The following is a 17,324-nucleotide window of genomic DNA, read 5'->3' as shown; positions in this document are numbered from 1 at the left end:
TTAAGAGTCTTCTGCTATGTCATCAAGAGCATCATCAACAACATGGTCAGGATCATCTGGGGTAGTACTCGGTGCAGGAGGGGTTGGCCTTAAAGGGTCAATGTTGAGATGGCGTAGTATATACTGCATCTGCTCATCATGCTGTCGTATATGCTCTTCCAATGCTTTTTCCTTTGCTTCCTTTGCAGCAAGCTCAGCATTTAATTTAGTTATCCTATTTTGCATTTCTTAAGTAGTAATTAAGTAGTAATACAACAAATGAAGTTTTGTAAAAAAGGAACGAAAGCAACAAGATGGGAACAAGAAATTAAGCACCCTCAAATTCATCTAAGATTTCTTTTATGAAATAAAATACATTATTTAAGGGGTGCCTATATATATAAAAAAACAGGATGGTGGTACTGAAGAATGCACTCCTCAATTTTCACAATTTCCTTTCTCAGCCATACTTGTAGAAACAAAGGGGGAAAAAACTAAAGAACATAGCATTGCTGTTAATATCCTAAATCTCTGGCTTCCTTTCATACATGGCTACAAAGGTGAAATGCAAGACTTGTTCTATTGCTGTAGCAATATGGCTGGTTTTGTGTAAATAGATATATAGACTATTTTTTTTTTAGTAAATAAGTGAAAAGAGATTTTAGTTCTAATGTAAAAAAATAAAATTGTATTAAACTATTATGAATAAATATGATTAAAAAGTGTTACTTTTATTAACCAGTGAAATATATAGACTAATTTACCAAATAATTTTAAGTTAGTCATGTAAACTATAGATTAAGTTAAATGTCAAATAGTCATACTCATACATAATCTTCACATTTATTAATAGTGTTTATTTTTTAATGTTACTCACATTTTTTTTACCTATATTACACTACATGCAACGATAATATCTTCAAGAGGAAGATGATATTTCATCTATCCATTATTTATAAGTTGCATCAAGTTATACATCTAGTTAATTCAGAATTAGATTCCATGTCTGTGGATCAATGGATCGTGCTTCTGCAACTCAAGCAGTATTTTACTCCCAAAAAACAACAACTAAAGTGAAATAAGTATTCTACATTGTATAGTAGAATTACATAATTCTTTTCAGTATCTATCTTTTTCTCAGAACAATTTTGTTTTAGATATTGTTGGATGCATAATATGAATATCCTTTTTAACTATAGATTCGTTTCATACACTACAAACAAAGTAATAAATAGTATATGAGTGAAAGTAACTCTTATCTTTATAAAATTAAGTTAAATTTTAATATATATTTTTTTAATATTGTATTAGAATAGAATTTATTCTAATTAATATTGCTAAACTTATTAGGTTATTCATTGGAAGGGTTGGTGGTGGAGGAATTTTTGTGCCTATGCTTGCTTTGATCATTGGTTTTGACCCCAAGTCTTCTACGGCCATCTCTAAGTGTTAGTATCTATTCTGTTTATTGTTTATTCTTGCATGCTAAACATAAATAGCTGAATCATAACCATGCACAACAACTACGTGCATTTTTTAATTTTTATGCATGTTTAGATAAAAGTTTAAAAGAACTTTTGAAAATTTCTTATTGAAAAAGGATCTTCATTTTTGGTAAAAAATAAAAATCCAGAAACTCTTTTAATTTTGTATCTAAAGAACCTCTTTATCTTTTATTTGTTAGAGTGTTCAAATGAAGACATTTACTTAGCTGGATTGCATTAAATCTCCCAACTAAACAGTGTGGGCAGGAGAACCCAAATTATAAATTAACATATGACAGAACTACTAAGCCAGATATGAGATATCCATCAAATTTCAAGCATGATTACCAATCAGTTATAAGGCTTTGAAAATTATAATTAAAAACAAAAACAAATGACAAAGCAGCTTCTTTGTTAGCTGGCCTCAAACATTTGGTTGAGCTAGTAACACATTCACCATAGTACTTGTTCCCCCTTGATGAATTGACTGAGAGATACTTGTAACATGAACTAAAATTGCAAACTTGACTAGTAAAATGTCGAGCAGTTGTTTTTCTTACCATTTACATCAGCAGGGCGAATGTTGTGTAAATCAGTCAAAGATGGACCATTAGTCAGTCCATAAGAACGAGGCCATAGATGCTCCCCTGTAAAAAAAGTATATAAATAAGTGAATCTCTCACTCTCGGTGTGGGTCCCATAAACTTAACCTTAATCCTGCTACAATACAAGATACCCTAGGCAAAATATAAAAGTCTCTCTTCCATCCCATTATATGATTAACCTTCTTTATTATATCCACATTCATTTTATATGGTATCACAGTCTAATTCTTTCGACTAATACCATTGTGCACGCCAAGCAACTGCCATGCAACAAACACATGCAATAAAATAAAAAAAAGTCTTATCGTGGATTTAAATTTAAACACTCATGACTCAACCAATAACATATAGATTATATAGAGCATATACTTAATGAATAAAGAAACACACATAAAATAAAAAATAAAAAAAAATAGATAGAAGCGGCTAATATGTTTAATTCAATATAGAATTGTTTGTACAGTGTTCAAATTCGAATCTTAACAACAACAAAAAATCTTTAATCAAATTTTACTTACCATTCGGTTAAACTTTAGTTTATTCTGAGGGGAAATCTTAGAATTGTGATAAAAAGAAATAAAAAAAAACATCAATCCTATGTTAGAATAAACGATTTTTCACTTAGAAATCAGCAATTGATCAAGCATCCTGTGTCATCAAGTAATACATTGAAAATATAGTTTCAACTAAAAGCTAAGCTAAGGGCAACATCTGGTTATGCAAGAAGAGAAAGTAGAAAAGTGAATAGAAAGAAGCAGAGGAATTGCAAATTATTTCATCAAAGAGACGGGTTATGAGCATCCACCATTTTTTACTGTTAAGTAACGATGTACATGAATGAAAAAATATAAAATAAAATACAATCTTGTTACAATCAACATTTAAATGAAGTTGCAAGATCAGAACAAAGGACCTAGAAAAAATCAAATGAAACAAGAGGTGGACATTGGACAACAATTGAACCAGAGAATATAAAATATTATTCTACAAACCTTAATTGCAAAGCTTTATCTGCCTTATCCTTGAGAGCCTTAGGAATTGGACCAGAAAGCTTGTTCCCTGTCAGATTACTGCAAACAACACCAGACATTGAGGCTTAGACATTGAGGCTTAGACACCGCTCATTTGATCATGTAAGTTTAAAGTGTACTAAGCCGGCAAATGTGCAGATGGTATCAAATCTTTGGTAAGGAATTGATTGAAATATAATAATTAAGGAATTATTCAAATACAATTTACTAACCATTGTCCTAAGAGAAATGGTTAAAGAACCAATAAAGACAATGAATAGCAAAACCCATTCACATACTATAACATATCACAGTTCTTGGAAGGTGGGCACCAATTAAATAAAACTACACATTTAGAAACGTTGATGTAAAAGGTCAAGTATATGAGAAGCTTATCCGTGGGACTCTCACAGTAACATCATATCTGAAACAGTAACAGCATATTCCACATTCAGAAAACGCAAAAACCACAACACCCACATTTAGAAAACGCAAAACGCAAAAACCACAACACCACAAAAAGCAATAGAAACCTTGATTTGAAACAGGAGCAGGTCCCTTAATGTGGCTCTTCAGAGGAAGAAGAGGGCACCCACAAGCTCTGACAAGAACAAGTTACCAAACCCTAAACAAAAGAAAGGGGCATACCTGAAGCATGGTAAGCTGTGCAGAAAGGTTAGTTGCTTCGGTCTGAAGCGTCTGCTTAGATCTAGCAGCAGATTGCCTATTAGTAAGAATCCTGAAAACACAAAACATCCCAACCAACATCAGTTTTCAAACCAATTATTAAACTCACTTGTGTAACGAAGCTGAAGAGAAACAAAAGAAATTTTCTAACAGAGAGGGGAACGATAACAGAGGACGTGTGGTGGCCGAACTTTGGAACGAGAGAAAGACGGAGCGTTGAAGAGAGGGAGAGGTGTGGTGGGTCGTGAAGCAACTAGGGTTTAAATGAATCTTATTTTCTTTTTTTAAATGAATCTTATTTTCTTTTTTTTCATGATTTGGCCCGAAAGCTCATGGCACCTTTTTTACTACTTAAATTTTTCTACTGTTAACATTTTAAATTTTGACATGTTTATTAAAAATTAAGAATATTTTTTTTGGTACAAATCAAAAAATATATTAAATCAAAAGATAATAAAAATTATAACTAAAATTATAATAAATATTTTGATATTAAATATTTGTATAAAAAGTTGCTACAAATTTTAGATTTTAGATTTTATTTATTATATTTTATAATCAAAAGATATCTAATATTAAATTAAAAGATTATAATAATTATAACTTAAATCTAGATAAATATTTTGATATTAAATTTATTATATATTAAAATTAATTAAATATTTTTATCAAAAAAACTGATACAGATTTTAAATTTTATTTATTATGTTTTATAATAAAAAAATCTAATATTAAATTATAAGATAATAAAAATTATAAGCTTCTGTATTTTATATATATAAATTACTTTCACTAGTAAACCAAGAAATCAAATTGGTGCAGTGGTATTGTGGTTGGCCCATCACTCAAATGACCAGGGATCGAATCTTGCTGGGTAATTTTAGTGAAAATATATTTATTTCATAGAAGAAAGCCACGTCAGTTCAAAATTTAATACAAAAAATTTAGCGACCGATTTTAATTCGGTCGCTAAGTTTTAATTATATATTGCTACCGAACTGTAATCGGTCACTAAAAAAATTCAAAAGTTAGGATTAGCGACCGAATTAAATTCGGTCGCAATTTTTTTTAATAATTTTTTAATATCGGTCGCTAATTCCGTCGCAAACTATGTTTTTATGAAAAAAAATTCAACAGCGACCGATTTAGCGACCGATTTTCTCGCTACCACTAAAATCGGTCGCTAATTCGGTCGCAAAATAGTGACTACTAAATTTCGGTCGCTAAATCGGTCGCTATTTTGGTCGGTCGCAAATTCGGTCACAAAATAGCGACCGAAAAATTTCGGTCGCTAATTTCGGTCGCTATTTTGTATTTTTCTTGTAGTGAATGTAAAGAGCAACAATTACAGATATAATTGTTAAGCCCAATGTATATAGCCTACCCTGGCTAGCCATTCTTCAGAAATTTCCTTCTGTATATCTTTCTGTAAAAACACTTGTGAATATTAATAAAATATCTATTCATTTCTTTTCTCTCTTGACCATGTGATTATGCCTCTAAATTGGTATTTCTAAAAATTGTATGAAATTCCTTAATAATCGGTCAATAAAGAAAATTGGAGGGGTTCCTATAAAATCCATAATCTCCTGCATAAAAGGCTCACAAAAATATTCCCTCACGTCGATGACAGAAATTCCTCCAAGAAAAGGAGGATAGGGAGAGCCATTCATTTTTCTAAAAACATTAAATAATAAAACTTGCATTTGTGCATCACACACATTAGTTGCACATTCAAAGACCTTATCATGAGGCAATTGCATAAAATAGAAAATAGGAAAAATTGCTTGTGTATGGCAGCGGTCAACAGAAAAGGCCGCAAATCAACAGAAAAGGCAAAAATACAGAAAAAGCCAAAAAAAATGACAAAAAAGGCAAAAAATACAGAAAAAGCCAAAAACGACAAAAAAGAAGCAAAAGATTTAGAAAATCAATTGCCTCGTGCGGAATAACTGAGCCTGGAGAGGCTTGCCGAAACAATACTCCCACAGAATAATTGAGCCTGGAGAGGCTTGCCGAAATAATACTCATACAAAATAACTGAGCCTGGAGAGGCTTGCCGAAACAATACTCCCACAGAATAATTGAGCCTGGAGAGGCTTGCCGAAATAATACTCATACAAAATAATTGAGCCTGGAGAGGCTCACCGAAATAATACTCGACAAATTGTACAGAATAATTGAGCCTGGAGAGGCTCGCCGAAATAATACTCCCCAGAGATATCTCAGCTTCCACTCATGGGCCAAATTCCCCAGTAAAAGCTATCAAACCAAGATCAGCAAGATTCCCCAAGGAGGGCTTGATCGTCTAAACAGAATATCCAAGTCGAAAGGACTATGACCTCCTCAGTGGAGGATAGCTTTCCAACTCAAGCGATGAGTGAAGCTAAGCCTGAAGAGGCTTTCTAAATAATACTCTAGGATATATAAACTTCAAATCCTCAGTCGCCTATTAAGAGGCATCCCTACAAAAAAGAGAAAAATCAAAAGATCAATAATCATTCCCCAAGTGGAATCCGGCTCTTAGCCAAACATCAAGCGTCAAGATGATCTGCCTAACAGAAGAGGCTAATCACAATCAATGACAAAATCCCCCAGCGGATAATAGCCTACACAGAGGCAACAAAATCAGAAAATCAAAAGAGTCACCCGAATAAGGATAACCGGGATACTCCACCAACGTCGAAAGGACGTCAGCCAATCATAAGGCACCGCTCATCTCAGAAAGAGCATCTTCGTGTCTACACCCCAGGGAAACAGAAATTCCTCAATGGGCACCAACTATGCAAAGGAAAGTTGGGACACAAGAACCTATGAATGACTGCACATCGCCTAGACGGATCCCTGCGTTATCCAGCCCTCAGCGGCACCAAAATCAAAATCAAACCGTCGAAGCAGCATCGTGGACTGTGGAGACAAAATCATCTCAAAGCCTAAGAGGCAATACTCAGCTACCCAGTTGTCGAGAGCACCGAGGTATGCACAAGCCTGGAGAGGCGGTACTCAGCTACCCAGTTGTCGAGAGCACCGAGGTATGCACAAGCCTGGAGAGGCGGTACTCAGCTACCCAGTTGTCGAGAGCATCGAGGTATGCACAAGCCTGGAGAGGCGCTACTCAGCTACCCAGTTGTCGAGAGCACCGAGGTATGCACAAGCGTAAGAGGCAATACTCAGCTACCCAGTTGTCGAGAGCACCGAGGTATGCACAAGCCTGGAGAGGCGGTACTCAGCTACCCAGTTGTCGAGAGCACCGAGGTATGCACAAGCCTGGAGAGGCGGTACTTAGCTACCCAGATGTCTAGAGCACCGAGGTATGCACAAGCCTGGAGAGGCAATACTCAGCTACCCAGATGTCCAGAGCACCGAGGTATGCACAAGCCTGGAGAGGCGTTACTCAGCTACCCAGATGTCCAGAGCACCGAGGTATGCAATGAGCCTGGAGAGGCGACGACTAATACGCACCCTGGAGAGGGCAAACTCAACCTGGAGAGGCTACTCAACAATTTTCCCACCTAAAGACACTACAAGTCGGAAGGATGGCTTATTCCCCGGACAATTGGGTCAACTCCTTTACTTATCAAATGGTACACCAAAAGGCCGTTTGACTAAGTAAAGGGGGGGCAGCTGTAGACCCCTAAAATTGTCCGGGTCGGAAATAAGACTCGAAGACTCTCAAAGATCAAAGGAAAGTCAGCCAGAAGGACTCCCAGAAGACCATAAGATGACTATCTGTAGGTTTAGAGGTCTTAGAGTACCTAAAAATAAGGAAGTGGAGGGAATGAAGCCCAATACGGCCTCCCAAAAGTTCAGTACGGCCGTATTGAACATTTTGAACTACAATATGGCCGCACTGAACTCAATACGGCCGGATTGAAGTTTCTGAACTTCACTACGGCCGCACTGAACTCAATACGGCCGTATTGAGGTTTTTTGAACTTCAATACGGCCGTACTGAATTCAATACGGCCGTACTGAATTCAATACGGCCGTATTGTAGTTCAAAAACTCAATACGGGCCGTATTGACTCTAGGGCCCGTATTGCGCCTGTTCCCTATAAATAAGACGTCATTTGGACGTCATTCTACACTTTTACACTGAGTTTTAACCCTCTTCTTGAGTATTCTGGGTTTTTTTGAGCAGTGCTCTGCCTAGAAATCACTCGGAGAGTTGATCCGACAAAGTTCTCGAGTTCTGAGCTTTTTGCTTGAGTCTCGAACTGAGTCGAAGGGAAATCCTCCGGATTTCCATAGTTAAAATTTTCTAGGAGGGAGCGAGCGGGCTTGTAGAGCGAGGGAACGCCAAAAAGCTTCCCAGTTTTACTTGAATATAAAAGCACGCTTCAAAGGTTTCTTCTTAAGACCTTCCTTTTACTGCTTTCTGTATGTATATTTAACTGTCATCATGTAGATAGTTAAGTTATAATTGTTTAGAATAAATAGGGGTAATTTAGTAATTTCGCACTATTCTTTTTAGAAATAATCTGTCATAGGGAACCCGAAAGGGGCGCTGTGGGGTGCTAACACCTTCCCCACGCGTAACCGACTCCCTTACCCGACTCTGGTTGTCATGGCCTGTAGACCCCTAAAATTGTCCGGGTCGGAAATAAAGCTTGAAGACTCTCGAAGACTGAAGGAAGATCAGCCAGAAGGACTCCTGGAAGGCCCTAGGAGGGTTCTCTGTAGGTCTAGAGGTCTTAGAATAGCTTAAAATAAGGGAGTGGAGGGAATGAAGCCCAATACGGCCGTACTGAACTTAATAGGGCCGTATTGAAGCTTCAATATGGCCGCAGTGAACTCAATACGGCGTATTGAAGTTTCTGAAACTTCAATACGGCCGTACTGAAATCAATACGGCCGTATTGAAGCTTCAATACAGCCGCAGTGAACTCAATACGGCTGTATTGAAATTTTTGAACTTCAATACGGCCGTATTGAAGCTCAGAAATTTCAATACGGCCGTATTGATTCTGTAGCCCGTATTGGGCCTGTTCCCTATAAATATGACGTCAATTGGACGTCATTCGACACTTTGGAACATAGTTTTAACCCTCTCCTTGAGTATTCTGGGGTTTTTGAGCAGTGTTCTGCCCTAGAAATCACTCGGAGAGTTGATCCGACGAAGTTCTTGAGCCTCGAGCCATTTTGCTTGAGGATCAAACCTAGTCGAAGGGAAATCCTCCGGATTTCCATAGTTAAAAGTTTTTAGGAAGGAGCGAGCGAGCTTGTAGAGCGAGGGAACGCCAAAAAGCTTCCCAGTTTTACGAAATATATAAAAGCACGCTTCAAAGGTTTCTTCTTAAAGTCCTTCCTTTTACTGCTTTCTGTGTGCATATTTAAACTGTCATCATGTAGATAGTTAATTTATAATTGCTTAGAATAAATAGGGGTAATTTAGTAATTTTATACTGTTATTTTTAGAAATAATCTGTCATAGGGAACCCGAAAGGGGCGTTGTGGGGTGCTAACACCTTCCCCACACGTAACCGACTCCCTTACCCAACTCTGGTTGTAATGGCCGAAGTTGATTTATAAAATCAATTGCCTTATCCCTTTTTCCAATGTTTTGAGTAAAACATTGGTGGCGACTCCATGAACCCTTTTACTACGAAAACCACTAATCCATGGAGGGTCCCGCTTGGGATTAACATGGATTGGTGAGACATTTAATAAATAAATTGGATAAGATCGACAAGGTCTTGTCGCCACCCGGCCCGAAACGGGCTTTCGGCATTCGCGAAGGATGGTTGGACTCGTTATTTTGTTAAAAAATAGTGGATTGCTAGAATGACTTATTCTCAAACTGAGACCTCGTCAAACGAGCAATTTTATTAAAAGGCTCACTAATCCATATTAATCCCAAGCGGGACCCTCCATGGATTAGTGGTTTTCATAAAAGGAGGGTTCGTGGAGTCGCCACCAATGTTTTACTCAAAACATTGGAAAAAGGGATAAGGCAATTGATTTAAAAATCAACTTTGGCCACTACAACCAGAGTTGGGTAAGGGAGTCGGTTACGCGTGGGGAAGGTGTTAGCACCCCACGGCGCCCCTTTCGGGTTCCCTATGACAGATTATTTTTAAAAGAACAGTATAAAATTACTAAATTACCCCTATTTATTCTAAGCAATTATAAATTGACTATCTACATGATGACAGTTTAAATATGCACACAGAAAGCAGTAAAAGGAGGGATTTAAGAAGAAACCTCTTGAAGCGTGCTTTTATATATTGAGTAAAACTGGGAAGCTTTTTGGCGTTCCCTCGCTCTACAAGCTCGCTCGCTCCTTCCTAAAAACTTTTGACTATGGAAATCCGGAGGATTTCCCTTCGACTAGGTTCGAATCTCCAAGCTAAGTGCTCGGAATTCCAGAACTTCGTCGGATCGACTCCCAGAGAGATTTCTAGGGCAGAACACTGCTCAAAAACCCCAGAATACTCAAGGAGGAAGTCAAAACTGAGTGAAAAAGTGTGGAATGACGTCCAATTGACGTCATATTTATAGGGAATAGGCGCAGTACGGCCTACAGGGCCAATACGGCCGTATTGAAATTTTTGAACTTCAATACGGTCGTATTGGAGTTCAATACGGTCGTATTGAAAGTCAGAAATTTCAATACGCCCGTATTGAGTTCGCAGCGGTCGTATTGAAGTGTCAATACGGTCGTACTGACTTCAGTACGGCCGTATTGAAGCTTCAATACGGCCGTATTAAGTTCAGTACGGCCGTATTGGGCTTTTTCCCTCCACTTCCTTATTTTTAGCTATTCTAAGACCTCTAGACCTACAGAGAACCCTCCTAGGGCCTTCGAGGAGTCCTTCTGGCTGATTATCCTTCAGTCTTCGAGAGTCTTCAAGCTTTATTTCCGACCCGGACAATTTTAGGGGTCTACAGCTGCCCCCCCTTTACTTAGTCGGACGGCCTTTTGGTGTATCGGCTGACAAGTAAAGGAGTTGACCCAATTGTCCGGGTATTGCGCCGACCTTCTGACTTGTAGCGTCTTCCGGTGGAAAAATGTTGAGTAGCCTCTCCAGGTGGGTGCATACCTCGGCGCTTTTGACATCCTCGGTAGCTGAGTTTACCTTCTCCAAGGTCAACTTCACTCGACGCTCGAGCCGGAAGTTGGACATCAACGCGCCTCTGATGACGCTGATGGTTGAGTACCCGCCTCTCCAGGCTTAGTCTCGCTCTTTGTTCGAGCCGGAAACCAAGCACCTTTGCGACGACGGTGAGCAGTGTGAGTTTTGCCTCTCCAGGCCTTGCTTTGCTTGTTGCCCAAGCTGGAAGCTGTGAGTACCGTCCTTCCAGGCTTAGCTTCACTCTTTGTTTGAGCCGGAAACTAAGTACCTTTGTGACAACGGTAAGCGGTGAGTACCCCTTTTCCAGAGATAGCTTCGCTCATTGCCCGAGCCGGAAGCTACATACCTCCGTGTTTGTGACGACGGGGTAGCGTGAATATCTCCTTTCCAGGGATTTGGTGATGATTTTGTCTCCACAGTCCACGATGCTGCTTCGACGGTTGTTTTTTGATTTTTGTGCCGCTGAGGGCTGGATAACGCAGGGATCCGTCTAGGGGATGTGCAGTCATTCACAGGTTCCTGTGCCCCAACTTGCATTGCATTGTTGGTACCCTTGGGGAATTTCTGACTCCTTGGGGTATAGACACAAAGATGCTCTTTCTGATGTGAGCGGTGCCTTATGATTGGCTGACGTCCTTTCGACGTTGGTGGAGTATCCCGGTTATCCTTGTTCGGGTAACTCTTTTTGATTTTCTGATTTTTCGCTGCCTCTGTGTAGGCTGTTATCCGCTGGGGATTCTGGATGTTGATTTTGATTTTGGTGCCGCTGAGGGCTGGATAATGCAGGGATCCGTCTACGGGATGTGCAGTCATTCACAGGTTCCTGTGCCCCAACTTGCGTTGCATTGTTGGTACCCATGGGGAATTTCTGACTCCTTGGGGTGTAGACACAGATGCTCTTTCTCTCTGAGTTGAGCGATGCCTTATGTTTGGCTGACGTCCTTTTGACGTAGGTGGAGTATCCCGGTTATCCTTATTCGGGTAACTCTTTTTAATTTTTGGATTTTGTTGCCTCTGTGTAGGCTGTTATCCGCTAGGGATGTTGACATGTTGATTTTTTTGACTGGCCTCTTCTGTTAGGCAGATAGTCTTGATGTTCGATGTTTTGGCGGGATGCCAAATTCCGCTTGGGGAATTTTATTAATCTTTTTGATTTTCTTCCCCTTTTGTGGGGATGCCTCTTGGATAGGCGATCATCCACTGAGGATTGATGTTGATTGGCCTCTTTTGTTAGGCAGATCATCTTGACGTTCATTTGTTAGGCTGAGAGCCAAATTCCACTTGGGGAATAGTTTATTGGTCTTCCTTTTGTAGAAATGCCTCTTTAGTAGGCGATTGGGGATTTGAAGTTTTTATTCATCCCAGAGTATTATTTAGAAAGCCTCTTCAGGCTTAGCTTCACCCATCGCTTTTGAGTTGGAAAGCTATCCTCCATTGGGGAAGTTTAAAGTCCTTAGACATTTTTCTTGGATGATCAGGCCTCCTTTGGGGATTTCGCTGATCGCATTCTGATAGCTTTCACTGGGGAATTTGGCCCGTGAGTGTAAGCTTGAGATATCTCTGGGGAATCGAGCCTTTCTAGGCCCAACTATTCTGAAGGAAGAGTATTGTTTCTGCGAGCCTCTCCAGGCTCAATTATTCTGAGGGAGTATTCTTTCTGCGAGCCTCTCCAGGCTCAATTATTCTGAAGGAGTATTATTTCTGCGAGCCTCTCCAGGCTCAATTATTCTGAAGGGAGTATTCTTTCCGCGAGCTTCTCCAGGCTCAATTATTCTGAGGGAGTATTCTTTCTGCGAGCCTCTCCAGGCTCAGTTATTCTGAAGGGAGTATTCTTTCTGCGAGCCTTTCCAGGCTCGATTATTCTGAAGGAGTATTATTTCTGCGAGCCTCTCCAGGCTTAGCCTCACTCAATGCCTGAGTCGGAGAGCTACTTTCCACTGAGGAAGTCTGAAGTCCTTTGACTTGGATATATTACTTGGATGATCGTACTTCCTTTGGGAGATTTTGACGATCTTGCTTTGAAAGCTCTTGTTGGAAATTTGGCCCGTGAGCTTGAGTTGAGGTTTCTCTGGGGAGTATCTTTTCTGCGAGCCTCTCCAGGCTCATTTATTCTGAGAGAGTATTATTTTTGCAAGCCTCTCCAGGCTTTAGTTATGATGAAAGAGTATTATTTCGGCGAGCCTCTCCAGGCTCAATTATTCTGAAGGAGTATTATTTCGGCAAGCCTCTCCAGGCTCAATTATTCTGCGGGAGTATTATTTAAGCAAGCCTCTCCAGGCTCAATTATTCTGAGAGTATTCTTTCGGCAAGCCTCTCCAGGCTCAGTTATTCTGAGAGTATTCTTTCGGCAAGCCTCTCCAGGCTCAGTTATTCTGAGAGTATTCTTTCGGAAAGCCTCTCCAGGCTCAGTTATTCTGTGCAATCTTGTTTGTCGGATTTTCTATATCCTTGCCTTTTTTCATTTTCGGCTTTTGTTGACTGCTGTCATACACAAGCAATTTTCTATTTTTTTCTATTTTTATGCAATTGCCTCATGACGAGGTCTTTGAAAATTTCTTTATGGCCAATACGGCCGCCTCCATTTCAGTACGCCTGTATTGAGTTGAAATTTTGTTCATAACCCAGATTTTAGTACGGGTGTACTGAACATGGTACGGGCGCATTGTTTTTTCTGAAATTTATATTTTATATTTTTTTTGTTTTTTCAATAAACAGAGAATAAGTGATCTTCCAGTACACCTATCATCTGTATGCATGTATGCAGTATGATGCACCTAATTCTATTTGATTCTTTTTTCAAAAGAATTAACCGATGCGTTTTTGTGTTTAGATTTTGCCATTCCTCCAGACGGACTGTGCTCTGCCGATTTCTGTTACCGAGGAATGATGCATATTTGATTTTGGTGTCATCAACCAAATGATTCTTCCCTTTCTTTAGAAGATGTGTCAACCCTCCTATTGACCACTATATCTCCATGTTTCCACTAGATTATTCAAAAATCGTTGGGACAAGAGAGAAAAGAAGGAAAGGATATATATTTTCAAAAGTTTGTGTTTTAGAGGGGATTTATTTTTATTTTGAAAAATTTGTTTTTGTAAGAATGGCTGGCCATGGTAGGCTTATGTGTTTAGGCTCGTTCGATTAAACACTTATGAGGTTAAGCACATCTTTGTTATTAATGATTGTGCTTTGACAACTTGGATAGCTTTTCTTGAGCTCCTTGTTGAATTCAATTGATGGTACCATCACGGATTTATTTTGTTCCCTTTTTTGACGGCCCTAACTTTTGCCTAAAACACCCATTTGTGATGTCTTAGCGGGCTTTTTTTTGTTCATTTTGTAACCCTAATTTTTGCCTAGGTCACCCTTTTGTGGGATTCCTAGCGGGTCTTTGTCTTTATTTTGTAACCCTAACTTTTGCCTAGGTCACCCCTCTTGTGGGATTCCTAGCGGGTCTTTTGCTCTTATTTTTGCGCAGTCCCCTTTTTGGGTTTCCTGCCGAGCTTATTATCTTTAGGATTTCTTTTATCCATGATGGCACTTATTGATGCCAAGAAAAGGTGCTCCAAGCTGTTATGCACACTTCCACATAAAAATGAAGCGGGTTTATTGATTATTAAGACGATTTTAACCTCACTTATGTTCATTCAAACAGGGTTAAATAATGTGGTTTAGAATTTTATTGCAAGCGAGAAAAGAAGCAATAAGAAATAATAATGAATGATTTTATTATAATCATAGTGGAAACATGTGCCCTATCGAGGCTCGGGGGTCGGGCTATCCCCGAGGAGTGATCTCTAATAGTCACTGAGTCTATACATCCCTATCGGAAGGAGAAAAACATTTGACGACGACGACCGGCCTTGACGCTTGTGAACCGGCCTTCCTTAAGATCTGGCTTAAAGAACGTCGAGAAGGATCTTGATTCCTCTTCGTTCTTTGATCTTTGTTAGGGTTGTATCCTAACCCTTGTTTCCCCGGATTTATCCTTGATAATGGGTAGCTCCGGGATTCTTTGGGAGTCCTTGCCTAATCCTTGTCCTGGCAAGTATCCGTTCTTGGTGAGCATGGAGGCTACCTTCTTCATTTCTCGGGGAAACGTTTCGACATTGGCGATTTCCAATGCTTGGAAGGCGGTTTCTAAAGCTTCCTCTGTTGCATCCACATAAAGTATGTTGGATGGCTTGCTGATGAGTATGTCATCTTTAGCTTGTACAGTCACCAGTTTGTCACCCACAATGAATTTGACTTTTTGGTGGAGTGTAGAGGGTACAGCTTTCGCATCATGAATCCAAGGTCGGCCTAGGAGACAGCTGTATGCAGGAGTAATATCCATCACTTGGAATTCGACGTTGAAGATGGTAGGTCCAATTTGGATTGGAAGATTGACTTCTCCCACCACTTCTCTTTTAGAACCGTCGAAAGCTCGAACGATCATGTTACTCGGGCGCATTTGGACTCCCTTGATTGCCACTTGATCAAGAGTTCTTTTGGGCATCACATTCAAGGAAGATCCGTTATCCACCAAGACTTTTGCGATGTGGTAATCCTTACACTTTACAGAGATGTGCAAGGGTTTGTTGTGATTAGGTCCCTCGGCGGGGATTTCTTCATCGGTGAAAGTGAGGTGATCATTAGCCGTGATGTGGCTAACAATTCCCTCAAACTTGTCTTGGGAGATAGTGTGCGACACATATGCCTCGTTCAAGACTTTCAACAGAGCTTGCCGATGCGGTTCGGAACTTAGGATCAACGACAACAGGGTAATCTTTGCTGGCGTCCTATGAAGTTGATCCACGATGGAGTACTCGCTCTGTCGGATATATTTTAACAGCTTGTCAGTCTCCTCCTCGGATTCTTTTTCCTCGGTTTTCTTTTCTTCTTTTTCTTTATTCTTGGGGGCTTTATCATGAAGATCTTCGGGAGTGTAGATCCTGCCACTCCTAGTCATGCCCCCAAGTCCAGCGATGTTGGAAATATCGCTGTCGACAGAAGAATGGATGTCGTATATCCATGGCACAGCCTTATTTGATTCGTAGGGAAAAGGCCTTGGAGCGATGATCCTTAATGGCGTTGGACCTTTCCCTTCGTCTGTCTTGATTACCAACAACGGAGTTGATGTGCGCTTGCTTGGCGCGGTTGTTGGCTTACACTTAATAACAAATGGCGTGCGATCCATCTTGAACATACGCATCGATTATTTCTTTCTTTTTATTAATGTTTATTAATGGATTACTAGGAGAGATGTATGAATGACTCCTAGATCTCTCCATGATCTATATGCATGATATGAGATGATGAGGTTGAATATGCATGCATAGTGTTTATTCAACTAAGCATTATCATGTTTTTAGGATGTTCCTAAGATGATGCATGATATTGCTTGGTTTGGATAAATAACCCTTTTTTCTTTTTTTGGGTATTTTTTATTTTATATATTTTTTGTATTTTTTGGGTGAAAAGGGAAACTACCTATATGAATGTGATGAAGGTAGATGTTAACACCGTATAATGGAAGATTCTTATTCCTATTTATTCTTATTTTTAAAAGAATAGGAATGTTGTATGTTTAAAGAAATGCAATGTATGCTCAAACAATTTCACATAAACAATGCACAAACAATTCACTCATCCACGAACAGTCACGAGCGAATCACGAGGTAGGGGTCTCCTGCAGAAAAGTGCATATTCAAGGAGGATCTAACTGTTCTCACTTGGTCAAAGGCCCCCAAGGTGCCCCCATTATAGGGACCCAATTCCTCTCATCGTAGGTCGATGGAAAGCTCCAACGCACCGTCGGACTCGAGTTCATGGTTATCACCTTGAGTGATGCTTTCCGACAACGGTCTCATAGGCTCCTATAAACCCATCAACCGGCCGTACTAACATCCACTCCCTATGGATTACCACTCATGCCCCCGGGTATAGAGGGAACTGTTGTGTGCAAAGGTTTGTGTACAGTTTGTATTTCAAACAATTGCGGAAATTTAAACAAACAACAGTTATTAAAGCCATATAATAAATCATGTTATCATACAAGCAAGGGGTAATAAAGTAATTTTAACTATTATTTGTTAAAAATAGTCTGTCACTAAATGGGACTGACTCTCGAAGCTTCCCCAGTGGAGTCGCCATCTGTCGCCACCCGGCCCGAAACGGGCTTTCGGCATTCGCGAAGGATGGTTGGACTCGTTATTTTGTTAAAAAATAGTGGATTGCTAGAATGACTTATTCTCAAACTGAGACCTCGTCAAACGAGCAATTTTATTAAAAGGCTCACTAATCCATATTAATCCCAAGCGGGACCCTCCATGGATTAGTGGTTTTCATAAAAGGAGGGTTCGTGGAGTCGCCACCAATGTTTTACTCAAAACATTGGAAAAAGGGATAAGGCAATTGATTTAAAAATCAACTTTGGCCACTACAACCAGAGTTGGGTAAGGGAGTCGGTTACGCGTGGGGAAGGTGTTAGCACCCCACAG

At 39.7% G+C, this 17,324-nt stretch overlaps 1 long non-coding RNA gene across 1 annotated transcript; it reads right to left on the bottom strand.

Moving 5' to 3' along the window:
- Nucleotides 1–1,343: 1,343 nt before the first annotated feature.
- Nucleotides 1,344–4,252, bottom strand: LOC145957749 (uncharacterized). The gene is made up of 5 exons (XR_014433751.1): nucleotides 3,942–4,252; nucleotides 3,727–3,817; nucleotides 3,061–3,138; nucleotides 2,024–2,110; nucleotides 1,344–1,950 (listed from the first exon to the last, which is right to left on the bottom strand). It is a non-coding gene; the product is annotated as an uncharacterized LOC145957749 (long non-coding RNA).
- Nucleotides 4,253–17,324: the final 13,072 nt, after the last annotated feature.

The sequence above is a fragment of the Cajanus cajan genome, chromosome 5, assembly GCF_000230855.2.
Source record: "Cajanus cajan strain Asha chromosome 5, NIPB_CcT2T_4, whole genome shotgun sequence".
NCBI lineage: Eukaryota > Viridiplantae > Streptophyta > Magnoliopsida > Fabales > Fabaceae > Cajanus > Cajanus cajan.
The sequence above is the reverse complement of the archived record's forward strand: the minus strand, read 5'-3'. Positions and strand labels throughout refer to the sequence as shown.